Below are 27081 nucleotides of genomic sequence, written 5' to 3'. Positions count from 1 at the left end.
TGTTGTTCAGTTTGGTATTAGCTTTGCTCATCATCTATCCTTCACGTTTTCTGAAGTCTATGAAGGTAACCATGGGAAATATTGGCTTGATGGCTTGGTCATCAGATCGGGGAGGTGCTAAATGATTGAATTTAGTGCCTTGTGAGTGTCCTCCATTAAAGTATCATGATTTCCAATTGTCTGTCTTTCACAGCAAACACTCAAGGCCTGCGATCTTGATTTCTAGCCCTGCAAAGAGAAATTGAAAGAGGTTTGTGTTACTTCTCATTGGCTCTATACCAATTTTACAAACTCAGTTTTGGCCGGAGTTATTCCCTTAATTGTGTGTCTTCCAAATCATACAACCCAGAGATCCATAACTGGACAACTCGTGTAGTACTAGAAGTTTAGCTTCCCTTCTACAATAAACGTGGGGATGACCATGGCATCACTGTTCTTGGTCTGGACATGGCATTTGGCTCGTCCATTCAGGAGTCCATAGCGAATACAGATGATTTCAGAATCCTTTTTGTCTAAAGAGAAAAGAGATTTTCTCCTTTCATAATGCCATGGAATTTCCAACGTGATTATTAAGAGTTCTGATGAGTCAAATTTGCGCTGGGTTTCTGGCTCCATGTAACTCCCACATTCTTTGAGTTTGGGATTCCTCTAGAATTCATCAAATCTACGTCCCACACTGACTCCAATTTCTATATTATATTGGAGGTCTGAGGAGCACAGCAAGAATCTGTTTACCTAGCCCAAGTTTCCATTTAACTCAGAAAACAGAGCTCTTCATTTATATTTCCTTTGACAAACAATGGTTTAACTTACAGGGGAAAGGCGTCTCAGGAACTTGGACTAACTTAGGAGGAGAACTAAATTAGAGGTTAGATAAATCTCAGCCTTCCCAATTCAGCCAGGTTCTGCCATCTCCAGTTACTATAAACAATTGTGATTTTGAAAGTGTTGAAAAAAAATACATTGACAACCTCCCCCAAAGGAGAAAGGGATTATAAGAACATTTCGAGCCTCTGTGAGGCTCAGTAGTGATGTGGTTATACAGGACAATCTGAGCCCTAGACAAGCAAAGACACCTCAATACTATTCCACTGAGCCCTTGGAATGGGGAGTAAATTGTCCCAATGTTTGTAATTTGTCTGATAAGTCTTATTATGAGATGTATAGTGAATTCATACAATACTAGGCAATGTCTTCTGGAACTAACTCTCTTTGTCTCTTCTCCCCACCCCACACTTCCCACACATGGGAAAGGTATATTTTCATCCCACTTTGCAAGCATTTGGAGAGTATCTACCTTGTGCTAGGAATTCCATGGGCAAAAATGTTGAAGATAAGGGTCAGAGAAGACGTGTAATATGAGATCTGCTATTCAGCAATAGAAACCCAACAGCATTCTTTTGTATGCTTCTTATGAAAGAGGAAATCACTATTCCTTTTTTTCCAACACAGACAAACCAGAGAGGGGTCCTGATTATCCTTGACTCAGCTTCAGTGGCTGAGGTACATCTCTACGATGTTCTCTTTACTTCTGCAAAAGGGCAGTGACCATCACCTATCCAACTTTTCCAATTTGAGGAAATCACTACCACCCCTAGACAAAAAGCTTCAAGGACTCCTAAAGGTAAACTGGGAAAAGGTGGGAGTGTGCTTTTCTCACCTGTGACTTTGGTCAAATCTGTTCCCCCACCCTGGGTCCTTGGTTCCCCAAATGCACAGAGAGGAAGTCAAACTAGACCTCCAAGGCCCCTTCCAAATGGGGTAGTCCTCAGGTCTGCAGCCTCCCAGCCCTCACAGCTCCTTCTCTACCCTGTGATAAGACCCTGAGTCCTCTGCACTTCTTCTTGGTTTCCCCACCCAGGCCCCCATACTCTCAGAGGAAAAGAGGCAGAATAAATAATCTGCACTAAAAAATCAGAGTCCAGCCATTATTTGGGTGACTATCTCCTGGTTGGGAGTGGGGTGGTCTTTGCATTTTAACAAGGCCCCTGGGATTTCAACATCCATACAGTCAATTGAAGAAAGGAAGGGAAAAGGGAAGTATAGACTTCTTGGAGACCTTCAGCTCATCCCTTAAGCCCCAATGTGCCATTTTTATTAACAAATGGTCCTAGAAAGTCCTATTTCATAGATGAGGGAGACAGTCATGGTCTAGAATCGTTATAAGAGAAAAAAGGAGAAAAAAAAGACTGGTGGGAATTACAGCAAAAGTAAAGATTAGACCGAAAAGGCTACTGTTTAGGATATGCAAGGAGAAAAAGAACTCAGATGATCAGGGATGGCAAGTGTGTATCCAGCAGCCTGCCAGCCCTGGAAGACTTGGCTAAATGATCAGAGCTTTTCCTGCTGTCTCAAATTGCTTCTCAATGCAGCCTCCAGGAGCTGCCATCATTGATCTGTTGGTGGAGGATGTTGAGCCTCCTTGCCATCCATTAGGTTACACTCGGCAATTTTAGACCCTGGCAGACAGAAGTTAGAAAGAAGCCGTGGAGCTCCTCTGACATCTTGAGGATGATAACAAAGAGCTACCCTGACGCCTACTTACCAGAGTCATTGCCAGAGATAGAAGTGCATGAACCACGGTCCATCTCAAATTCTAAGCGGTCAGAGCAGTGCGGTACTCTTCCTGCTATTCCAGATAGAAGCCACCTCTACATCCCACCAGGTTTCCATCTAGTTTCTCCCTGAGAACTTCCAGTAGCTGGGAGCTTGTTATTTTTGAGACTGCTTCACTGTTAGACAGCTCTATTAGAAAGGTTTCCTTGAGCTGAGAAAAAGTTACCTCTCTAACTTGTACCTACAGAGCCCAGCTCAGTCCTCTGAGGCCACACAGGAAAAATACATAACTCCCTTCCCTGTGCCAGTTTTTGAACCTTGGTGTCACCTCTCATGTCTCCCTCCATCCTGTCTTCCAGAGACCAGGCATGCCTGGGTCCTTCAGCTGTTCTCCATCCAGCATGGTTTCTAATCTAACCTGGGATGGTACTTCTTACGACTGTGGAGAATTGATTGTATCATTTCAATCAGAGACAAAGGATAATTTTTCCCCATTTTGATTCTAAAAGATAAAATTTTTGCTATGTCACTAGGCCAGGTGACTTTGGGTAGGATGTATCCTCTCTGTGAACTTGGAGGAGGTTGAACTTCATGGACCCTCCCACCCTTTGCAAGTCTGAGGAAGTAAGAATTGGCATCACCCGCTGAGCCCATACTCTGGGGGCTATCCACCAGTGAAGTGTGAAGAACACTTCAGCCGTTGGGGGAGAAGCAGAGGATCCTGCTGGTGGTACTGTCAGCCTCTCCAATGCTTTTCTGTACAGAAGAACTTTACCTTTGTCCCTCCTATCTTCACATACGTCCCCCTAGTGTTCCTCAGCAACTTCTGTTCTCCTTTACAGCAGCTTTCCATTATCTATGTTTCATCTGGTTCAGAGAGAAACATGGGGATTTCATCTCCAGAACTAGGCTACAATGCAAGCATTTAAGCTTTGATACCTAGGAAATTGGGATTGCTTAACTGTAGTATTTGTCCTTACCAGTTTAATAGTGAGGAAATTTGGTAAAAATCCTGGAGATAGTGTTGAGTGATAGGGGTGCTGGGAGAAATATATACTCAGTTTACTAACTGGCCCGGGGCTATTTAAAGTTCTTATTGGAGACCAAGAAGATAAGTCCCAAAACCTGGGATAGGCTTTGGACAGGGCAGAGCAGCCAGGAATATGGGAATTACAAGACCCGGACCTGAGCATAGCCAAGGAGTTCTCAACAGCTAAGGATACAAAAAATCAGGGGAAAAAAAGTCACCTATAGGGTCACCGCTATTATCTTCATGTATGATTTGTTCTCAGTCCCTTCCCATTGCCTATAACAGGGCCTGGCCTGTATCAAGTGCTCAATAAATATATGTGGAATGAATGAATCTTCAATAAAAACCTTGTTAATAGCTCTAGTTTTGCATCTTTCAGTCATTTACACCTTCAATGTACTAGGTACTGTGTTAGACATGGGAGAATTTATAGATAAATTTGACATGAGCTCAGAGATCAAATTCTGGCAAGGTAGGAAGGTATTTTCCCAAGTGGCAGTAGCGCACTAAAAAGTGATCAAGATAAGACACAGTGGACACTAAATACGGGGAGACGTTATAAAGGGAGTTAACAAAACGCCTTCATGCGAAAGGACTCACTTCAACTTGTCTTACTCTGTTAGATTTGAAGTTCGATATCCCCTCCTCAGTTACAAGAACTCAGACTGGTTGTTCAAACTAATATTCTTAGACATAAATTTCCAGTCGGATCTGGAGGGAAAACTTTTCCCATGGAGGTCCTTATGGCTTGCTCGCTCTCCATTTCCTGGTGAGGTGTCAACTGGCACTGCTCCGGGCAACCCGCCCTATTGTAAACTTTTCCCTGGCAGCTCACCTTTTCCCTGGACTTGCAGCTGGGAATCTCATACCTGGCTACGGCCAAAAGATTTCAGGAAATGGTGTTTTGGAAACACACCTTTCAAATGAAAACAGATAAAGCAGCTGGCAGTGGAGCCAAGGAAAACTCTTCTGTTTCTGAGAAGCCTGGAAACCTACCTGCTCTAAGCCACCACTACAGCCTTTAATAAATGCACTAGCACACACAGAGGCACGCGTACACACAAACGCTCAGCACCTGGGCTGCAGAGCACGCCCTTGAAAACCTGAGAAATGGTATGGCTGTCATTGCCTTTTGGAGGGCACCATGGCTGCTAGAGCCTGCAGCCCTTCCACAAGGCCTGGATCACACACTTCCTTCTGGAGAAATCTTTATGGCTTCCTCTTTCACACTGTAGACAATGTAAACCAAGTTGAGTGGAATTTTGGTAGGCATTTCTATGTTAGACACACCTTTTAGCAATCTCCAATTATAAGCCCTGAGGGCTTTGTTTCCAATTTAGTAAAAGGAAAAATAAAAGATGTGAGTTGGGACCATTTCATCTACGAGGGTGACATTAGTAAGCTGACCCTCACTTTGTGAAAGGCAGCCGAACCCTACCAAGAAAGGCCACTTAAATAATATTTCCTTGCATGACTGTAATACATTCCAATTTATAAGGTGCTTCTACATGGCTGAGCTCAAGTGAACCTCACAACAGACCTCTGGGTAAATTGGGCAAGATGATAATCATCACCTAGTGCAGATGAGAAAACTGTGACAAGAAGTCAATGAGTGACTTGCTCAAGCGCATGTGGGAAGGAAGCTGCTAACACACCTGTTGCTGGTTGCACCTAGGCTTCTGTCCATCACTGCATACATTCTGTTACCATAGGGGTTCAAGGTTAATCATAATTTGAACATCAGGCAATTCAACAAACTTACTGAAATACAGGCCTTCTGTAACCTGAATACAGGTGGGTGTCTTGGAATCCCACCTCCACAAGTCAAAGCTTCCCCAAAGCACAGAAATGAATGACATGGGTTGTTTTCTAAGTTTCTATAGAGAAACAGCACAAGTGTTTTCCTTAGAAAATCCAGAAACACAAAGACCTTCCTCTGAAAACTCTTAACATATTGCCAGTGCCACTTGTGGCAACTAAAAAGAGTCTCTCTCTCTCTCTCTCTCTCTCTCTCTCTCTCTTTCTCCATCTCCCCCTCCATTTCCCTCCCTCTCCCTATCTCTGTCCCTCTTCCTCCCCCTCTCCCTCTCCTCCTTCTATCCCTCCCTCCCCTCCCCCTCTTCCTCCCCTCCCCCTCTTCCTCCCCTCCCCATCTCCCTCTCCCTCCCCCACTCCTCACCATGCCTTCTACAGACACCTCACCACACTCTATCCACATTCTCTCACCATCTCCCCCCTTCACTTCTTGCTCCCTGTATCCGACTCTCTAGGAGGGCACAGACTGGAGGTCTGAGTTGAATGGGAAGTACTGGGGTAGTTCTAGTATCCCTTGACAAGCAGTAATGATAGACGCAACACGGGGCCACAATTCTGGGAGTGTGTCATTGGCAGGAGCACACCAGGGCATGGACACAGTTCTCCAGCACATCACTAGGACCAGCCCTATCTAGGCCTGAAATGAAGACTCACAAGACAGGGAATAAATCTCCCAACATTTGCTGAGTTGATAAGACACGAGAGTATAGTCTCTGGCAATTCAAGAGACAAGATACTGACATTATCCCCTTAATGGAAGATGAGCAGAGAGCCAAGGCAGGAGGATGAGTATTTCCTGAAAGGTCAATATGGAGATACCCTTAGGGGAAGGTGGGCCTTACATAAGTAAGAAAGGGATTAACCCCCAAAATTGTCCAAGTGCTGGGAGACACTGAAGCTGCTTGGGAGAACCCCAGCGGTCCTGATCTGCCTCTGCAACCCGCCCAAGTGAAAGAAGCAGCAATCTTATTTCTTTAAGATTAGTCTGTGAATCCTGCATTGCCCATGCCCTCTACTTCCCATTCACACTGTCAGCTCTTTGAGGACAAGTTCTAAACATCTTTGTAACCTCAGCATCTAGCACAGTGCCTGAAGTCTTGGAAAATAATAAACAAATGAATAAATGAAAGACAAGAAAAAGAAAGAATGTCCCTAGTCATTACCATCTATGGATGGGAAAGTTTCCTTTCTTCAAAATGTGATGGTCCCTGGTTCTTGCAATCAACTTTATGAAGCTATATCAGAATTGTCAGTATCTTACAACGAGTTTTTGTAACTTAATCCCTCTTCACTGTAGAATGGATTGGGGAGCGAAACTCAAGAGAATTATTTGGGTTTGTAGAGTGAGGCTGGACTGTGGGACTCTAGGAAATCAACGGGACTGGCTATAGCCTTGAAGATAGTGGATGTCCCTTCAGGAATATGATTAGTTACTAGGATGGTGATTTGCCTATTTGTTAACAGATTCGTTGCCAGGCCTTCTCTGTCCTGTTCTGCATAATAGGAGCTGACCCCTGCCAGCTGCATTTTCCCAAACTCCTGTTCCAACTGGATTCTGACTAAGTTCAGCCCATGGGAGTGTCCCAGCAGAACACTGGAGGAGTGAAAAAGCCCAGGTGCTCCCCTCACTCCATGTTGTAGGAGGCATTCTAGCAGCAACTTAATCTCTTCTGGGGCTCCACAACCACTGGGATGCCGCTCCCTCTGCAATTCTAATTCCTAAACTCTGGTAACACCTCCTCTTTGTCACACCAGCCTTAGAGACAGGAAATGGCTTCCTGCTCATCTAGCGCTTGGCTCACCTATTTGCCCTTTTAGTTCCATCAGACTTAATATGTAGCTATTTACATACTAACATTTCCCATTTTCCTCCCTTGACTTACCTGGCATAGATAGGTTCTGTTTTCTTGGCTGAACCTTGACCAATACAGCTACCATTTTATATGAGACTTTCTCAGCTCCTACTACACAGCCTAAATCATGAGGAATTAAAAACTACGTATGTTATAGGTTCATGACGAAGGATCTTTGGGTTCAACCAACTTCCTAAACTAGATGATAACCTGGCTGGAGGAGCTTAGACAGTGGTGTGCCAAGAAACGTGTAACAATGTGTTCTCCGAAAGAGAAATCCCAATTTACAGCATTCACCAATTTCCCTGGTTTAAGTACTCCCACCGTGGTGGATTTAAGCTACTAATACAATGTCACTGAACATGGAATCGGAAAGAGATGCACGGTAAGGTTGAGCTGGTGCAGCCAAGGTAGAGCTGGTACAGCCAGTATGCTGGAAGTCTAAGGATCAACAACCGTATGTCCCTGAGGCAGCTTAAGGGAAAGGGTATTTGGGCAAGTGTAAAATTCCTCTAAATCAAATAGAGAATTTTGGAGGCTGCAGAGAATTCAGAGAAGCCCTGGAGGGGAGAGGAAGCAGCAGAGAGTCAAAAAGGGAATCAGGAAGAAATATCAAATGGGCATTTGGGGAGTGAAGTGTTAAGAGTTGGGAGCTGTAGTTTCCTCCAAGAAAACTATGGAATCAATAGTAAAGGCTCTCTTTTTCATTAATGTGTTGGAGAGTTGGGATTATTTGGGATGGGAGAGTGAACTGAAGATCTGTTGGAGCTGCCAAAGAAGGACTCAGCCACAGGGGTGTTACAACAGGTCACAGAGTAGCCTTGTAGAAGGGGGTCTCAGAATCAACCATTCTAACAGCATGGTTTAAGAGATGAGGAAACCAAGCCTCAGAAAAGTCACAACTACCCGAGTGAATAGTGGTAGCACCCAGACTCAAGCTCAGGTTTCCTCACAAGACCATTCATTCAAATATCAAATATCATTCAACAAATATCACTTGGCAGTGGAAGTCTGTTGCAAGCATTGCAGACATGGTCCTTATCTTCAAGAACCTTCTTATCCAGTGGGAGACAGAAGCATTAAATAGCTTATCACAGTTTGTCACTATCTTTTCATGAAGGAAAAGTATAAGATGCTTTTGACAGACCTCCCATGAAGACCCAGTTTAGACAAAGGGATGTGGGGAGGTATCTTTGAGGAAGTCTGACACTGAGCTGAAATAGGAGTGGAGAACAGGGGTCTATCAGGTAACGATGAGGGAAGAGAGGGTTCCAGGTAGAGGGACATAACATGCAGTGGCTCTGGCTCAGGGTATGAGTCCCCAGACAAATGCCACTTATATAGCATGTCTTCTCTTTCATCACCAGAGAGCCCTGAAATGTTTCAAAACCTAAAGCCCTGAGTTATAAGCAAGATGATAAAACTTTGTCATAATGCAGTGTGTTGAATTTAGGTGCAAATATACGAGTGACTTTCACCCATATACTTTGGAATGAAAACTGGTGGGTGCCTTGAGCCTGGGCAGTACCACCCAGAATACTTAACCTCTCTCAATCACTGAACCCCACAAATCCCACACCAAAGTAGAGCCTCTGATTCTCTCTATGAGGAAAATTGAGATACACGAACACATTGTCCAGGCTATGTCTTTGTACTTTTACCTGCTAAAACCCACTGGTGTTGTCCCTGTGTCCTTCCTGACTGCTTGGGGTAGATAGCACACTCCTGGGAGCCCACAACTTCCTTGGACAATGGCCCACTCCCCACTCCATTGTGGGGGTGAGAACTGTCATGCATGCCTCTCTCCTGAGCTTGGACTCACCCCCCAGCCACTTGCCTCCCAACTTCATCTTCTGAGGCTGGGGGAGACATTAAAGCTCATTTTTGCTTTTGTGTAGAGCGAGCCCATCATATGCTTCCTAGTCAGTAATTCCATCACATTATTTTCAAATATCAACTGGAACTAAGTTTATATTCAGAGTTTTTCATGACCCCTCCAGCCCTAAGCTTTAGACAAAGCAAACGCCACCACTGCATCTCAGATAGACTTGTTACCAAAATTTGGGTCGATTTCCTTTTCCTTTCCTCTAAAAAGGATGCATACAGGCCAACCTTTGCATGGAATTGGCTGTAAGGAAAAACAAATAACCGACTTGTAAATGCTCTGGATTTCTTCCTGAAGCACCATCTGGAGAGCCTAGCTCTATAATCCCATGGATAAGACTGTGATGTCTCTTGTGAGAAATGCCTTTTTCCAGAAGGCCAGAATTCCAGTCCACTAATATTTCATGACTTTTGGCATGTTGCTTGAATTCCTTCAGACTCAGTTTCCCTCCTTCGCAAAATGGGGTAAATAATACAGTCCAGTCAACTGGTACCATAGGAACAATTCCTAAAACAATTTTGTGCACTGTATAAGGAAAGATGTCAGGGAATCCACATTTTTTTGTGAATTTTTCCAGATTAAATTACTTCAACTAGAGGCAGGGGATTTAAAAAATCCAATGGGGAAATCAGCAAAGGTGTGCACACAAATCACTGTCCTTCTTTTTGGCATATGGTGTCACTAAGCATTGTGACGTCAAAGATAGGCACTTTTCATCAGTAGTTTTTAAATGTGCTGAGTCTCATTTTCCTGAGTCTCCCAGATGCAAGAGGCTGAATAGATAGAAGCTGCGGGTGTCTCTGGAAAAGAGCTTATTTCATTTCCCATGCTCCCCAACCCTACCCAAGATCACTTGTCATTGAGATGAACCTTTGTGGAGAGGCACATAGGAGCAGAACTCTCTGGGAGTATGGGAGATTTTTCAGGATGTCAGGAACTGGAGAATGTGTATGACTTAAGAATGACACCCATCCGTGTTAGAGAAGAAGGCTGAGATTGCAAAACATGCCCTGGAAAGGAAGAGAGCAGATGTTATACCTTCACTACCTCGCTGTTTTGAAACCGGAAGGCATCAATCCAGTCCCTCCCCTCCCTGGATACCTTCTCTGGTTCAGTTAATCAAATGTTCCAGAAACTAGCCCTTCCCCCTTCCCAACCCATAGGACTTACTAGTTTTCATGTGAAAGGTATTGATTCAGAAACTCCAGATGGCTCCCTGCTAAAGCATTGATTTTTATTAAACATCCTGTCCCCTAATGCATTTGACAGATTCCAGAATTCTGTTCTCTTGCATTCCTTTCCATTTTCTTCATTGTAAGGCCCTCCTCCCTCAAATAAACCCTAACTTGGGTTTAAGACCTTCCTGGAAGATGATTCTACAGCCTCCCCTTCTAGACCTTCCCAACCCTCCCTCTCATTCAAATGAGAGAAGCATTAAAGGCCCCCTTGTCCTTGTCCCCCAGCAGACCCTCATAAATCCACAGGGAAGTTTTTTTTTTTTTTTTTTAATTAAAGCGTCCAAATAATTAATGATCAACTCCATTTGGGCCATTGAAAACCCAAATGTCACACGGTTGAAAAGACCCAACCAAATAATTCAGTGTACCCTATAAAGCTTTAAAAAAGCAGAGCCCAAGATGCCTGCATGACTGGTTTCTGTGCTGTCTGAAAAGCTTGGTTGGGTTTTGGGGCACTTGATTGGATTCCAGGAATAATGTGCCCTGAGCACAAAGGGCTCTTTTGATGTGTCTGTGCCATAGCTCCTCCCCTTCCCTCCTCACTTTACCTGGGATACACATCCTCCTTGTCTCCCAAGTTGGAAAAAATAATCCATGGAAGAGAGGAAAAAACAGCAGAGGGAAAATTGAGGGTGGGGGTCGGGGGTAAACTGCAGTTCTTAGTCTGAGTTTGGTTACTAAAGTCTGGTTATTCCAGAGGAATAGAAGAAATGGAGTTTATACAATGTCTGTGACTAGACACTGGAAAAATGCGATGAAAAGATGCCTCTTGCTTGAACTTGGTCCCTTGAGCTATGAGTAACAAGTGAGTCTCCCAGCAACGACCTGCTACTTTCAGAGTCAGAAGAACTACAGATTACCAACCCTGGAAATCAACGTGGAATTACATGCCCAGTTCAGGCAGAGAATCTCATAGACAGTGAGTTCAGCTTGATTTTTCATGGGTACTAGAATATTCAAGAAAGATAGAGAGAAAGAAGGCAGAGTCCCCATTGCTAGAATGCTCTGAGAAAAGTGACAGAGCCAGCTAAAGGTCAGTATGAAGCACTGGCCCTGGGAGAAAAGGAGTGCTGTTCTAGCCCCAGCCGTGGAGGTGCCCAGATTGGCAGCAAAGGCCTGCAAGCTGGTGGTAGAAGAGGTCTAATAGAGGCCTTCCTGGGCTAACTTGAATAGGCTGTTTGACCCTTCTAGTCTTATTTTCTTTATCTGCAAAAAGATGAACTTCAACTACATAGCTCTGAGATTCTGTTTCAGAAACCTATTGCTGCCCCCAAATTAATGTGGGCATAGCAATCTACTACATAACAATCTGCTTATGTAGGAATTCTTTATTTCAATAATGTTTTATATATATATATATATATATATATGTTGTATACATATAGATTCATTCCATTTACTCCAATGATTTGATATTTTTGATGTTATTCTAAGTGGTATATGTTATTTTATTTTAAAATTATTTGTTGCTAGTATATAAAAATACAATTGATTTCTGTATATGGAACTTGAACACAGTAACTTCACCAAATCATCTATTAATTCTAACAATTTACCTATAGATTCTCAGTCAGCTCTCACCTGCTGAGATCACAGAGAAGATATTTGATACATTTGCTAAATTTCTTTGGGCTGCAAGTAGAAAAAGTGACTCTGGCCAACTTAAAGCAGGATTTGTTTACCTTAAAGCTACAGGATAGTTCTGTGAGTCACAGGAAAAAATGAACTACCAAGACTCAGAAAAGGACAGGGCCCAGAGCAGCATTAGGAGACAAATCGACTGTTTCTTCAGGATATGCTCCATCAGAATAAACTCTGAACTTCCTTTGTGTGACTCCTTTTAAGATTCAAATTCCTCAGAATCAAATCTTGTTGCCACTACTGAGATCCAAACATTGACCATGTTGCCAGTAAACTGACAGGCCCACCAAGACTATGTGCAATTCTGGAGGAGTGGTACCCCAAAGGAAATTCACCTTGCTGTTATAAGAAAGGAGAATTGATACGGGAGAAGCAAGACAACACATGGCCACCATGTACAGTATCTAATTGGATCACTCTGCCCCTCACCCATTTCATCAGACTATGCAGAGTAGCACTTAAATTTTGTTGATGACACTGGTGATGGAGAAGATTACCATCTCAGACAGCCCTGTCTTCCTATCTAGGCATCAAGAGCACTTGGAACTGTCAGTGACCCATGTTATTCATTTATACGTGAAAGTAGATCTTTTGCCTTCCCTGGGTTTCAACCAACCTCCTCTCTTGTAATATGTCTTGTGCCACCATTGAAGTAGAATTGATTAATAACCTAATGTATGTATGTTCCTCCTGCTTTCTTGCCTCTATCTTCTGTCTCTTTCTAAGGGAGGTGGAGTGTTTATTTTGCTGCGGTTACTTTGCAGTAAGAGACCTAGTATTTATGCTGATACAATCAGTATGTACACTGAAGTCTACCTGCTTGTTGAACTGCTGGCTCTCGGCTTGAGGACACTTAGTGTATAAAAGATGTTTGTGGGACTCCTAGGTGTTTTTAATCCATAAGAAGATGGATCGAGGTCATCATAATCAATTTTCTTAAGGAGAGAAGTAGAGTGAAAATGAAGTGAGGTTAAAAGGCTCTTATCTTTGCCATCACTCATTTCCACCTTTATTTATTTCACTCTTTGGTTTTAATTAGCATACTGACAAACGGAGCTACAGATATTTTCATCCCCACACCAACTACTGCCCTGATTTCAGTTCCAAGTTATAAAACCTAATCTGAACCTTAGACGGGAAGCTACAAACTATAACTTTAAATTTCGGTTTACAGAGTTCCCTAGGATGGAGGAATTGAGTTGGGAGAGGTCCTGGGAATCAGAAAACAAACTACCTTCCTCCCCTAAAAGGACCTGAGGACATTTGAAACAAAACTCATAAAATACCATTTTCACAACATCTCCACTGAGAAGAATTGCAAGAGTACATCTCATCCATCCCCCTCCCAGCAACTGCTCCTAACTAATCCCAGACTAAAGGAGGTGTCTCTTGTTCTTCAAAATCACTTGAAGGACATTTCACAATTTCCCTTGGTCACCTGTTTCAAAATATAAGAACTGCATGCCAGGAAAATCTTCCTCATATTCAAACACTTGTTCTTTCTTCAACTCAGACCATTTGGATAATTAAAGTATAAAATTTCAGAACTGGAAGTTACTTTAAATACCACTTAGTCTAGAGGTTACAACTGGTGACCCAGGGATTGAGACATATTTTACTAGGGTCGCAGAAAGTTTAATTTTTGAATTTTTGTATTAGTTGCCAATGCTTAGATATTTCCTTTTTAAAAATCCATATAGTTGCATCTCTAGAAAAAGATCAGAAGATCTGGAAACACTGTGGCCCTCATTCCTATGGCAACAATCATAACTGGGCACTCCTCTTTACACTGGGGTAATAGGGAGAAAATAAACTCTAGTACATCAAAAAGCCAACCAGGCCTGCTTGTCTCATTTTCCCTAAATGACTAGCCCCTATAGGCATTTAAGTCTGTGATCCCTGCTTTTTTGCTGACAAGAAAACTGAGAGTCGGAAACACAGGTTAACTGAGGTCATCAGCTATAGGTGTGGCAAGAACTAGAACCCAGGACTCGTGCCTCTTGGTCCAGTTCTCCTCTCCTGTAGGGCACTGCTTTCAGGATGTAGCCATGCTGACCTGGGACAGCTAAAGAAAAAAATGATAGGAAATGAGGAGTTGGCATAATAAAAGACAAAAAAATACCATTTTCATATTTCCTGTCACTTTTTATAGTCCTTGGGTCAGCTCAGCAGTATGCTGATAGAGATGTGCCCTATGAATCACTAAGGAAGATAACCAGCTGACACCCAGTGAATAGCAAAGGAAGGGTCCAATGGGAAGGCTTAGAAAACCAGACTCATTTTTATGTTGAGGAGTGGTGTGTGTGTGTGTGTGTGTGTGTGTGTGTGTGTGCGTGTGTGTGTGTTTGAGGGGTGGTTCTTAGTGCTTTTAATCCAGGAAAAAAAAAAAAAGCAAGGTGGTATGCCCATTTCCAACTCAAATATGGTCTGGAGAAGACAAAGACAGGACTTACGGAGAATATGAAGATGGGGGTGTTGTCTATCAAGAAAATAAAAAAAAAGGATTCCAATCTAAGTGTATGTTTACAAGAGGCTGTTCAACTTAGAGGTCAATTCAGCAAAAGTAAAGGTTGAATAGTATATTGCTTAAGAGATTTCCCAAACTAGTTTTTTGATACTAAGTATATAGAACCTAAAATGGTCTTTTGAGCCTCTGAAGAGGGAGTGACCCCTGGGCAGAGTAAGAATTTTGTGTTAACCCTCTCTTGCAACATGAAAGAAAAAACTAGGTTAAATATTAAGCAACATGTAGAGCCCCAAAGTACCTGATCATTGCAGTCAGTTCAGCCTCTGAATAGGTTAGCTATCAGGTGGTCGAAACACCTGAAGGATTAAGTGCATCATCACAGCCACCAACTATCAACCAATCCTTTGAAATGCTTTCTGGCTGTGAATGTGGCTCAACATAGAGAAACATGGCCAAAACAGGCTTTCAGATTTCTTTCTTGTAGCTCTTCAATCATAACCAGGAAGAGATGGAGAAGTAGCCCTTCTTCCCAAGAGCAAAGACATGACTTGAGCTTGAGATATTTGAGTTTAGTTGAGGCTTGAGGGCGTTTAAATCCCTCCGTTTCCACTGAGACACAATTGGCATTCATGTGGAGAATAGCTTTTGCTAGTTGGGAAAAGACTTAGCCAAGAGTTCTTTCTCAAGGTCAACTTATTAATAAGCTTATTGGTCTTTGTGGGTTACAAAACAAACGGATTAATATCCATTCCCTCCCAGAGCTCGCCAACTAGAGACACTGTATTTACCAGTTGACCAGGTCCTCTCCTTCCCTTAACTTCTTCCTTAAGAAAGTCGGAAATAAATTAAAAGAGCATTCTGGAAGGCCAATTCAGTGCCTGGTGGTCTTAACAAAATCATACACAGTTGATTTGTCCTCCATTTTGGTATCAATTTGATGCCAGAAATGCTTCTTTTTTTTTGCGGTACGGGGGCCTCTCACTGTTGCGGCCTCTCACTGTTGCGGAGCACAGGCTCCGGACGCGCAGGCTCAGCGGCCATGGCTCACGGGCCCAGCCGCTCCACGGCATGTGGGATCTTCCCGGACCGGGGCACGAACCTGTGTCCCCTGCATCGGCAGGTGGACTCTCAACCACTGCGCCACCAGGGAAGCCCCAGAAATGCTTCTTGAATGGAGAATTTCTTTCCTGTGATGATGGTGAAGATTTTTCTAATGAAACAAGAGGAATACTATATTAAGAAACACAGTATAAAATCAGTGGATAAAAGGTGCTGAGATAATTGGCTATTAATATACAAAAAACTTTTAATTGAATCCATACATCTCACCTTAAACAAAATTGTATTTAATGTTGATTAAATACAAAGATATGAAAAAGAAAAGTTGAAACCTTTTAGAAAAAAGTATAGCACATTTAAAACCTGTAATAGGAAAGAATTTTTTGAATCCATAATATACACACGAAAAAACATTTTAAGCAACTACTTTAAAGAGACTTGATAAATTCACCTATATTAAAACAAATACAAAACATATATTAAAAAGATACACAATAGACTGGCAGAAGATATTTGCAAACACATAACAGAAGATTAGCATCCAGGGTGTATAAAGAACTCCAAAAATTACTAGGCAAAAGAAAAATGACCATCAAAATGTCTAACATCCATGTAGAGTCCCAGACGGAAAGGAGACAGAGAGTAGGGCAAAATAAATATTCGAAGAAATAGTCGTCAAAAACTTCCCAAATTTGGTGAAAGACAAAGCAGCTCAGCAAACCCTAATCATAAATTTGATAAACTCAAATAAATCCCTGACTATACACATTGCAATCAAACTGCTGAAAACTATGAATAAAGAACAAATCTTGAAAGCAGTTAGAAAAAAATGACACATCACATACCAGAGAACAATGATTCAAATGACAATGGTTTTCTCATCAAGAACCACAGAGGTTGAGACCACAGTGGAATAACATTCTTTAAAGTGCTGAAAGAAAAAAAAAGCTATTAACCCAGAATTTTATATCCAGCAAAATATTCTTCAGAAGTAAAGGTAAAATAAAGACATTTTCAAATAAAGAAAATCTAAAAGAGTCACTGCTAACAGTCCTGCACAACAAAAAATGCTGAAGGAAGTTCCTCAGGCTGCAAGAACATGGTACTAGAGTAAAACTGCATCTTCAGGAAAGGATAGAGTATCAGAGTGGTAAATGTAAATATCTGGTATATAACTCGTGGTTCAACCTGAGACGTATATAGATAGAGAGATAGAATAGAGACCGAGACAGAGATAGAGATGAGATGGAGATGGAGATAGACAGGGAGAGAGAGAATAAAAGAAAGAGAGACAGAAGAGGGAGAGAAAGGGTTATTACAAAGAATTGGCTTGTTGGGCTTCCCTGGTGGCGCAGTGGTTGAGAGTCCGCCTGCCGATGCAGGGGACACGGGTTCGTGCCCCGGTCTGGGAAGATCCCACATGCCGCGGAGCGGCTGGGACCGTGAGCCATGGCCGCTGAGCCTGCGCGTCCGGAGCCTGTGCTCCGCAACGGGAGAGGCCACAACTGTGAGAGGCCCGCGTACCGCAAAAAAAAAAAAAAAAAAGAATTGGCTTGTACAATTACGGGGTCTGGTGAGGGCAGGTGATCAAGAAGGGAAGATAATGAGTAAGTTAGAACCTCACAGGTTTGGAGTCTCTGAGCTCAGGGAAAGCCTAGGCCCTGTTTTAAAGGCCTAACCTAGGATAATATTCCTTTTGATTAAAGTCAACTGGTAATAATAAGGACTTTAGTTACATCTACAAAATCTCTTCACAGCAGCACCTAGATCAGTGTTTGACTGAATAGCTGGAACTGTAGATCAACCCACCCAAGTTGACACACCAAAAAGCCACTACATCTGGATAAATAGGAAACATTACTTTCTTTCCTCTTAAGCTCTTTAAAATACATATAGTTGCTTAAACTAAAAATTTTTATATTGGTGGAATTTTCAATGTTTGTAAACGTATGACAACTGTAATATAAAGGATGGTGGGTATCTATGTTTTAAATGAGTGGTAATACTCTTAGTAGACTGTGGATTTATATAATTTACAAATATATTAAACAACCACTAAAATAATACAATAATGTATAGTTTTATGCCAACATATAAATTAAAATAGAATACTAAAAATACTCAATCTTAAACAAGGCAGGAATTTGCGACAACATGGATGGACCCAGAGGGCATTCTGCTAAGTGAAATAAGTCAAACAGAGGAAGACAAATACTGTATGGTCTCACTCATACGTGAAAGTTTTAAAAAAACAAAACAAGCTCATAGTACAGAGAACAGATTTGTGGCTGCCAAAGGTGGGGGTGGGGGATGGGCAAAATGGGTAAAGGAAGTCAAAAAGTACAAACTTCCAGTTATAAAATAAATATGTCATGGAGATGTTAAATAAATAAATAAAAACAAGGCAGGACATGATAACAGAGCAGCAAAACACAAACAGTAATGTAAAGAAATAGTAGACCTAAATTCAACCCGATCACTAATTACATTAAATGTTAGTGGTCTAAGCGCTAAAAGGGAGAGATTGCCAGAATAGATCTTAAAAAAGCAAGACTCAGGTGCACTGCCTCCAAGAGATGCACTTTAAATATAAAGGTACATGTAGTTTGAAAGTAAATGGTTGGAAAAGTTCTACCCTGCAAACAGTAAGCATAAGACTGGAGTGACTATATTAGTATCAAATTTTAAAAATAGACTTCAGGACAAAGAGTATAACCAAAGATAATTTTTAGAAGGGACAACTCACCAGGAAGACAATAATTATAAATGTGTTTGCCCCTAATAGGAGAAACACGTGAATCAATACTTGACAGAAATAGAGGGAAAAAAAGGACAATTTCACAATTATAGTAGGTTTTAACACCTCTCTGTCATCAATGATAGAACAACCAGAAGATCTAAACATTACTATTAACCCTCCTGATCTAACAGACATTGATAAAATTCTATTCAAATACACATTCTTTTTAAGCACACATAGTACATTCACCAAGATAGAACATATACCATGCTATAAAACGTGTCAATAAGTTCAAAAGAACTGAAATCATGTAGAGTGTGTCCTATAATCACAAGAGAATTCATCAATAATGTATCTAGGAAAATCCAGTCGTTCAGAAATTAAATGACATACTCTAAATAATTTATGGGTCAAAGACAAAACCACAAAGGAAATTAGAAAATACTTTTGAACTGAATGATAAAGAAAATACAATATGAAAATTTGTAAGATTGGACTAAAGTAGTGCTTAAAGGGAAACACAGCTTTAGGACTCCCCTGGTAGTGCAGTGGTTAAGAATCCACCCGCCAATTCAGGGGACACAGGTTTGATCCCTCGTCTGGAAAAATCCCACATGCCACGGAGCAACTAAGCTCATGTGCCACAACTACTGAGCCTGCACTCTAGAGCCTGCGAGCCACAACTAAGCCTGTGCAGAACAGCTACTGAAGCCTGCGTGCCTAGAGCCCTGCTCCGCAACAAGGGAAGCCACCCCAATGAAAAAGTTGCACACAGCAACAAAGAGTAGCCCCTGCTCACCGCAACTAGAGAAAGCCCGCACGCAGCAACAAAGACCCAACACAGTCAAAAATTTTTTTAATTTTAAAATTAAAAAAAAAAAAGGGAAACACAATTTTAAGTGCAAAAGAAGAAAGGTCCAAAAACAATGGCCTAATCTACCTTAACAAGCTCTAAAAAGAAAAACGAAGCCCACACTGAGTAGAAGGAATGAAATAAAGATGAGAACAGAAATCAATGAAATTGGAAACAGATAGTTTATAGATAAAATTAACAAAGCCAAAGCTGGTTCTTTGGGAAAAGAATTACAAACTCCTAGTTAAACTCATCCAAAAAACAGACAGAAAGGGAGAGAGAGAGAGAGAGGGAATACAATGTCGGGAATAAAATAAAATATCACCACTAATCCTATGACATTAAAAGAATAATTGAATTTTGGAACAACTTTGTATCATCATAGTTTACAACTTAGATGAAAGAAATAATTTCTTGAAAAATATAACTTATTAAAATTGGTACAGAAACAGAACTAATGAATTGCCAGGTTTGAAATAGATTTGATGAACCATCAAAACCACCCCAAAAGGAAAACAATCAACAAGTGGCAAAATACACGAACGGACAATTCACAAAAGCGAAAATGTGAACAATTCCTAATCCTATGATTAGGATGCTTGATCTTTAGGAAATATAAATTACATGAGGAGGGGCTTCCCTGGTGGCGCAGTGGTTGAGAGTCCGCCTGCCGATGCAGGGGACGCGGGTTCGTGCCCCGGTCCGGGAGGATCCCACATGCCACGGAGCGGCTGGGACCGTGAGCCATGGCCGCTGAGCCCGCGCGTCCGGAGCCTGTGCTCCGCAACGGCAGAGGCCACAACAGTGAGAGGCCCGCGTACCGCAAAAAAAAAAAAAAAAATTACATGAGGAAACGTTCCAAATTTATCAAATAGGCAAAAATTAAAAGCCTAACAATAATAAATATTGGTGAGAATACATGAAAAAGAGAAATCCTTATAAACTTCTAGTGGATATGCAAATTGGTACAAACACTTTAGAGGTAATTTGACAGCATCTAGTAAGGTTGACAAAGCAGATATCCAGTAACTCCACTGGTAGGTATATGTTTAGAGAAACTCACGTGTGTTCACAGGAAATATGTATAAGGATGTTCATGCAAGTTTCATTTGCAACAGAAAATGTTGGAAACAAGCTAAACGTCCATCAAGAGGAGCATGGATAAAAAACATGTTTTGATATATACATATATGGAAATCTAAACAGCTGTTAATAGGACAGTACAGGAGATATATGTTCAATACAAATAAATATCAAAAAGTTAAAGAAACCAAGTTGCAGAAGGATACACAAATGATGCCATTTTTTTAACACTTAATATATGAAAACAATGCAACATAACTTTAAGGATACCTGGAGAGTGGATATATAAAGGCGGAGATGGGAATGATAAATACCAAAACCAAATACCGTTGTCTCTACTGAGAAACGGGGGGATGGGATCAAGCATATTTGTAACGTTTTCTTTTCAGGTTGATTGGTGCACGTAAGGGTATTCACTCTGGTATGCATTGCACCTTTTCGTAGGTCTGAAATATAATGCAATTTTAAAAATTATAAAGGAACCGGAGTCCCAAATATGGCTGCTTGACAAAAGCTGGAGGCTTCAGCTGTAATGAGGGAACAGACGTCCTTGCTGAATGCCCTCAACTGTTTTGACTTCTGGAGGGGCGGGCCGTGATTACAGCTGCGATTAGGTGACTCACCATAATTATGTTTTGTTGAAATTGAATTTGTTGAAGCATGAATCATTCTGCCCGAGTCCAACCTAATTGCTCCAACACTGTGGATGGGAAGGATGGCGAAGGAGTTTTCCGTGGAGGTCACCGCAGATGACTGCGCGCGTACTCGTGGGCATGCGTGTGCATGCCTGCACACACGCGTGCCGTGCTCGCCTTGCACAGAGCCAGCCGCGCTACTTCGTTCTCTGTGATGATGGGAGGTTGGCAGGGAAGGTTTACAGGTTCAACTGTGGTTTATTCTGCCTCCCACCCCCTAATCATATTTGTGAGTAATTCACTACTTGGCTATTTGGCGTCCTGGGGGCGGGGGGGAGGGGAGGGTCTCTGGGCTTCAGACCGGCCCCCCTCTGGGTGTTGTCTGGCTCCTCAAAGCTGCTAACCGGCAGATTTTATCCATGTTCTCCCAGCTCAGACCCCCTACTGCTCAGCGGGTATCTGAAGGATGCCCTAGGAGATGTGTGCCAGCTGCAGAGCTGTAATTTAAATCCACAGGGCTCTCTGAGGAGGCAAACTGCAAACCCAGAGTGTGGCAGAACCCCTGGAGTTTCCCTCTCTGTGGCACACTTACAGGGGGCACTGGGGGATGGGGACTACTTGAGCTCTTACACACTGTGAGTCACCCACAGACAGTCACTCCAGCAAAGAGCTTAGAGCCTTTTTCCTGACTCAGAACTGTGAAGACGTGAGCCCTCGAGTCATCCGGTCATTGTTCATCTCTGTTATACCAATGGAACAAATGAAATGGGCTTTGCCTATAAGAGGTTGAGTGTAGGCTAGACACGAGTGAGAACTAACTGACCAGTGGTTTTTCTGATTGCAGATGCAAACTGCAAAAGGACAGCAATGAGAGCAAACACTTGTACACCACTCACTAGGAACCAGGCACTGTCCTAACCACATTTTAACTCATTTACTCTTGACAGCTTCGTGGGGTGGATGTCTTTACCAGCAGCACTTTGCAGACTAGGAAACTGAGGCATGGGAGAGTTAAGTAACCTGCTCACATTCACTTAGCTAGTAAATGAGGGAGCCCAGACTCACTCAGACTGTCTAGTTCCAGGTTTCATGCTCTTAACCACTCCCCTGCATGCCTTGAACATGGCAGACACTATGCTGGGAGCTTTAAAAAGTCATCTGACTTACTCCTCAAAACAATTCCCATTTGACACATTTGAGAGCACTAAAGCTGAAAGAGGCAAAGTAACTTGCAAAGATTACACAAATAGTAAGTCATACAATTAAGAGCTGAACCTTTTGGTTCAAAAGACCTGCCTGGTGCTGAAGCAGAAGAGAAATGCACAAGACAGGATAGGCATGAGCAACAGTCCATGGGCCCCAAAGCTGTAGTCCATCCAACTGCTCATTGGAAGGTTCTCCAGGCATGTTCCTGAGCTCCTTTCTCCTCCTCTGATTCAGACTTGGGTGTGATCATGGCAGTCTCTTTCCAATTACAACATCTCCTCTTGCAACCATCTCTTCTATGCCATTATTAAACACAGTAATGAAAGTACTAGCATTTTAAACTAGCACTTTTTAAATCCATTGGCTTTTTTTTTAATCTTTAATTTCTACTTACTACAGTCAATTATTAAACAGTAAGCACTCCAGGGAGAAGGTAACATTTTAAACCCACGTTGACAAACTTTTGAAACAATTGGTTGAGTGGTCACTGACAATGAGGAATTCTGGGTATAGACTCACAGTGGGCATTTGGAGAATCAAAGAGGCAGTAAGTTTAATTAATAGAGAAATGCAAATGAAAACTGTAATGAAGTATCACCTCACACCAGTTGGAATGGCCATTGTCAGAAAGTCTACTAATAATAAATGCTGGAGAGGGTGTGGAGAAAAGGGAATCCTCCTATACTGTTGGTAGGAATGTAAATTTATGCAGCCACTATGGGGACCAGCATGGAGGTTAGTTAAAAAATATGAAAATAGAGTTACCATATGATTCAGTAATCCCACTCCTGGGCATATATCAGAAAAAAACAAAAACTCTAATTTGAAAAGACACATGCACCCCAATGTTCATAGCAGCACTATTTACAATAGCCAAGACATGGAAACAACCTAAATGCCCATCCACAGATGAATGGAAAAAGAAGATGTAGTATATATATACAATGGAATTACTCAGCCATAAAAAAGAATGAAATAAGGCCATTTGCAGCAACATGGATGGACCTAGAGATTATCATACTAAGTGAAGTAAGTCAGATAAAGGCAAACATCTTATGGTATCACTTATATGTGGAATCTAAAAAAGTGATACATATGAACTTATTTACAAAACAGGAATAATCTCACAGACATAGAAAACAAACTTATGGTTACCAAAGGGGGAAGGAGGAGGAGGGATAAATTAGGAGTTTGGGATTAAAAGATACACTCTACTAGATACAAAGTAGAGAAACAACAAGGACCTACTGTATAGCACAAAGAACTATATTCAATATCCTGTAATAAACTATAAAGGAAAAGAATCTGAAAAAGAATATATTCTTTTATATATTCAGAATCACTTTGCTATACACCCAAAATATATAATTGTAATTTATATATTACAATTATATAATTGTAAATCAATTATACTTCATTTTTAAAAAAAGAAGAAAACTATAAAAAATAAAATAAAATAAAGACAAAAAACAAAGAGCCAGCAAGGAATGGTGATAAGGTCAGAGACAGGACCCAATTTACGGCCCAGTTATTCCAGGAACAAGTCTGTGCTCTTTTCCTTCCCATTCTCTTTTGTTGCCTCTGAAACACCATAGTTTCAAAGCTGGTGGATGAGCAGCAAATCCCAAAATCCTTGCAGACATGAATGTCAGTGTCCAGGGTTCAATATACCACCCAGTTCTTTCAGTTTAGAAACCAGGAAACTCACACCTCCATGGCTACATGATTGTTTATGGTTGCACAGATGGACAGCATCAGAACCAGTAATAAAACTCAGAAGTATGGTCCTGAGAGAATCAACAGCCCTGAACAGCTAAAGGAAGGGACAGATGACCAGTCCTCTGACTTTCTCTGTCCTTTAAAAGACCATTCTTCTTTAGTAGCACCACAGAAATGTCCTTCCCATGAAATAGTGGGAGTGCTGCATGGTAGAGGAACATGAAATGCGCACTTGGAACTCTACATTCCAAGTCCAGCTCTGATACTCATGACCTGTGTTATCTTGGGCAAGTCACATCCTTTCAAACCTCAGCTTCCTCAACTGTCAATTGAAAAAAATCACCAAAACTTTCTCATTGACTTGTTTTGAGCATGAGATAAAATACCACTTTTGAAAGCACCTGGCATAGCCTCTGGTCCTAGCACATGTTCACCAAGCTTTGCAGCCTCATGAATGCTTTGTCATTGCACTTTGATTGGAAGAGGAGAAATTAGGGTAACAGGTAGCTAGTCCTGTTACCTTTGCTTTTTTCCAAACTCTTAGTTTGGTAGCATTCTCTGACCTAACAAATTCACTATCAAGTTTACCATCCGGAATGCAGCGATGTTTTAACAATCACTTTTCACCTATGAATTTTCTGGAAGCTCACTTATCACCCCCCAGCTTTGGCCTCTCCCAAGTACACCTCTCTTCATTGGAAAGCAAGGTGTGCTGTCAGCTGTGCAGCCATTTGTACACCTACCTAAGACCTGAGTCCTCTTTTTTTTCATGCCATTTTTTAGTCAAAATGCCTGCTGTCCTGTTTCTCACTTGAAAGTTATTCCATCCTAACCTCTCATATTACTTTTTCCTATTTCTCTTCTCCTTTCTCTGATATCCTTCAATTTCCCCAGTTTCTCTTCTTAACTTCACCCATTAACCACAGCATTGCTCAGGTTCAGTACATATCCCTCTGTTTTAATTTCTATAACTGGAACAATGGTAACCTCACTCGTTTTTCCCTATTTGGAGAGAGACTCAGGAATAAAATGGCATCTCATCAAGGAAGTCAATCATTTCTTATCTGAGTAGTCATTTTAAAGTGATGACTGAGTCTTTGACTTGTAAAGGAAAACTTAGACTTGAACATTAACAACACAGAAGTATCATCAAACACTTTGTATATGTAGAAGATTTTATAGAAACCTCTGGATTTGGAGGAGGGGAGCAATGAAGACCTAATATGAATATTTTGTCATTGTTATTAAAATTAAAGAAAGAAGTGTAGTTCCATGTTTCAATGAATGGATAAAGGTATAGGAAATCCCAAGGAACAGAGAGGAATAAGAATACAGGGGAAGTAAGAAGTTAAGAATGGAAGTAACCATAAAATTTTAACTTGCTAGGGTTTTCCCTGTACTAACATAACCATAACAAGGAGGCTGCACTCTTCTTAGAAAGTGGAATAGAGATTTAGGACAACATCATCTATTTATAAGATTTAAATTACGACAGTTTTTAAACTAGCACCAGAGTTCATACAACTCCAAAATAAATATGCACTGCTGATACTGTCTTCAAGGCACCATCTCTGTCTATCCTCACCTCATCTCCTTTCTCCATCTTCAGCAATGACACCTCAGTCTGCCCAATAGCAGGCTTATAACTTGGAAACATCTTCTCACTCCTTCATCCCCTGCCCCGTATCCATTGTATATCTAAACTGTGCCAACACCACAGTGGGTGACCGGGCATGACCACAGTAGATTCAGATGTGATCAGTGACCAGTGATCAATGCGTTGTTGCAATACACCAATTTTAACCTAAGACAATCCAATCCATCTGTGAAAAGGAACAATAAATTCCCATCCTTACTTTTCATCATGTAAACTGGCCAAAATAAATTAGATTGGTGGAACCATTTGTTCCCATCTGGTTGCCACAGGACATGTAGAGTCAGCAGTTTTCTTGGACTTCATCTTCCCTCTAGTTCTTATCCTCTCTCCCATTTCTTTACCACCAGATGCCTGAAGTAGCCTCCAACTTATATCCATCTGTCTCCCTCTTGCTTTAACTTCTGTAATTAAACTGATTTAGATTTAGATTTAGATCCAGGGAAATTGAGCCACGTTTTCACCATTTGTTGGTCTCACCTCAGACCAACAAATAATCTTTAGTATACTACCACATGTAAACAGGAGACAAAGTAAATGCATTTGATCTAAATATTTAAGACATTGGTTCTTGGTAAATACAAACTCTTTTCACCTCTGACTACATGTGTTTGAGCAGACATTGGATGAGGGGAAATGGACTGGGGAAGTTTTGTATCATATTTTGGGGAAAAGAATGCTAAAACTCTACCGCTAGGCCATCTGGAAATTTCGAGTTATCCGTACCAGAGACTAGAAGATCTAAAACTTGCACTCCAGAGGACTGGGCATTGCTCTCTGTGTACCTATCAGCGTGTATATGTAGACAAGCACTCAAGGGACACGGGGATTGGGCAGCTGGTTGGATTTACTCAAACATCTTGAACTATTTTTGAATGTTTGGGGCTTGGCAAATAAAGGCATTGTGCCCCAAGCACCTTTTTCCCTTCATTTAAAACCCATGTGTATTGGAGAAGAAATTTAATCCTTATGCTCCTGATTCACTTACATTTAACCCATCAAAATCCAGCTTAGTGGGAATCGTTGGATGCCCATGAACCTTCTGAAACTTGTGTAATAAACCACTTGGAGCCGTCTGTTCTTTGAATCTCAGAAACCACAATGAGGAACTATTTTCAGTGGCTTTAGTTGGGAGAGCAAGATGGGATTTCGATTTTGCTCTCAGATTTTGCCACAGCCAACAAATTCTAACTTTGGTCAACACATTGCCATGCCTTGTATTTAGTTTTTGCCAATAACCTGAAATCCAGGGACCACCATTTTTGAAAAGTCGACAAATACGGACTGAGAGCCAACTCCAGCTATGTGCTGAGCACTGTGTGGGTCTCTGGCACTGGGTCCTGATGTCCTCACCAGTGGCCAGCCTCTCCCTGCTCTGGATCTCTGAGTGGTTCTCTTCCCCTCTGTTGTAGTCTAAATGTATAGGAGATACTGTTCATTTATAAAGAGTAGTGGAGAATGATGGAAAAGAGAATAATATCAGGAAATATAATCCTGTAAAGATAAACAGAGCATAATAACCTATACACTACTGACACAAATTATGGGGACATTTGCAAAATATGACTGAAGTTCATACAATCCATATGCTCACCCAGAGTTTTATCTTTAGACTACTTCAAACGTAATGTGGAAATTAAGATCACT

The sequence above is a fragment of the Monodon monoceros genome, unplaced genomic scaffold (genome assembly GCF_005190385.1).
Source record: "Monodon monoceros isolate NGI ecotype Baffin Bay Population unplaced genomic scaffold, NGI_Narwhal_1 Super_Scaffold_16, whole genome shotgun sequence".
In the NCBI taxonomy this organism is placed as follows: domain Eukaryota; kingdom Metazoa; phylum Chordata; class Mammalia; order Artiodactyla; family Monodontidae; genus Monodon; species Monodon monoceros.
Note: the sequence above shows the minus strand (reverse complement) of the source record.